Source organism: Mus pahari, chromosome 5 (assembly GCF_900095145.1).
Source record: "Mus pahari chromosome 5, PAHARI_EIJ_v1.1, whole genome shotgun sequence".
Taxonomy (NCBI): domain Eukaryota; kingdom Metazoa; phylum Chordata; class Mammalia; order Rodentia; family Muridae; genus Mus; species Mus pahari.
Genome location: NC_034594.1, coordinates 161,922,684 through 161,924,285, shown reverse-complemented (window position 1 = coordinate 161,924,285; position 1,602 = coordinate 161,922,684). Strand labels below are relative to the sequence as shown.

At 45.3% G+C, this 1,602-nt stretch overlaps 1 pseudogene; it reads right to left on the bottom strand.

Moving 5' to 3' along the window:
- Positions 1 to 676: 676 nt before the first annotated feature.
- LOC110322478 lies at positions 677 to 1,129 on the bottom strand (annotated as a pseudogene).
- Positions 1,130 to 1,602: the final 473 nt, after the last annotated feature.

Below are 1,602 nucleotides of genomic sequence, written 5' to 3'. Positions count from 1 at the left end.
ACATATCTACAAAGGAAATATTCTCCACATACAAACAAATAATAGTTGGCTGCTTCAATTCGTGTGGAAAACAAATTTTGTGCTCTCAACCCATTTATGTGTCCATGCATGTGCAGATATCCATATACATGTCTTTGTGCACGTGTGGAAGCCAGAGGTCAACTTCAGGTGTCATCCATCTTGGTTTTTTAAGGCAAGGTATCAAGATCTCTCCTGGGCTTGGAGCTCACCCATTGGGCTAGGTTATCTGGCCAGGAAGCCAGGAATCCTCCTGTCTCTGCGTCCTCGGCCCTGAGATGACAAGCATATGAAAATCATGCACAGCTATTTTGCTGTCTGTCTCATGAGGATTCTGTGGGCAGAACGCACGTCGTCACACTTGCATGGTAGTACTTCATGGCTCAGCCATCTCTCCAGCCATCTTACAACATTTTCCAAATAATTTCACTGGACCGTTGAATAATAGAAGCTCTTAGCTAATAACATCTTTGATTTATTTTAAAGTGTTCCCATCCCTGTTAAAGTCTGGAAATCCTAGTAACTGAGTTAGAGAGAATTGGACACAAGATACCACCAGGCAAAGAGAATACCAGGACCACTCCAGCCACCTCATGGGAAGTAGAAAAACAAGGCCAAACTGAGAGAGTGGAATCCACAAGGGGAAGTTGGGGTAATATTTTTTTTTTTCAAAAGGAGCTCTGGCAAAGTTTTATTAAAGGAAAACTTTCTTGTTTACTTCTCACCAGTCTGTTCTGGCATGCTTCTAATAATATCAGAATCACCTGGGTCAATGATAGCCAGTGTGCATACTCTAGTATTTTCCACATGCTGTGCCCAGTTCAATATTATTGCCACTGTAGTGATGGACCCCAGTTTTAGCCAACATGGCATAGTACTCTATTTCAGATTTCCTCAAAGCTGGACAGTTGTTGGCAAGGATAACCAACTTCGTTTTGCCTTGTCTGATCATCTTCAGAGTCTGTTTGTAGCCCAGCACGTACTTCCCACTTTTCATAACCGGTTGGAGCCTAGAGTTGATCGACTCCAGGGACTTTTTCGTCTTCTTTGCGGCCACCATCTTCCTGCCTTAGGCGTGGGACAACCCCCAACCAACACCAGCCGCCAAGATGGCCGGGGAGCGAGAAAGGCAATATTTTTTTTTTAATAACACGTGAAGCCTCAGCATATCTGCAGCACACGTGGTTACTGGGCAAATGTTACTACCTGTGGGGACATGCTCAAGAGGAACTACGAGGAGCCTATAGCCTCCATGTGTCAAGTCCAAGGAGACCACCAATCCTGTAGTCTGTCCAGCTTACTACTTCCAACTAAGGGATCAGCAGGACTCTCACATTTAAGGAGTGCTTTTTAATCTTTGTCTGTGTTGACGTATGCATATGTGTGCATGGACTTATATGGGTTTTTATAACTGTGCGTGTGTGGAAGTCAGAAGGTGGCTCAAGTGACTATGCTCACCCCTGCTTCGCTTGGGACACGGTCTCTTTGCAACTGCCTACAGCAGGCTAGCTGGCTTTGGAGCTTCTGGGAATTTTCCTGGCTCCATGTCCCATCTTGCCACCGGAACTCTGGGACTGCAGACAC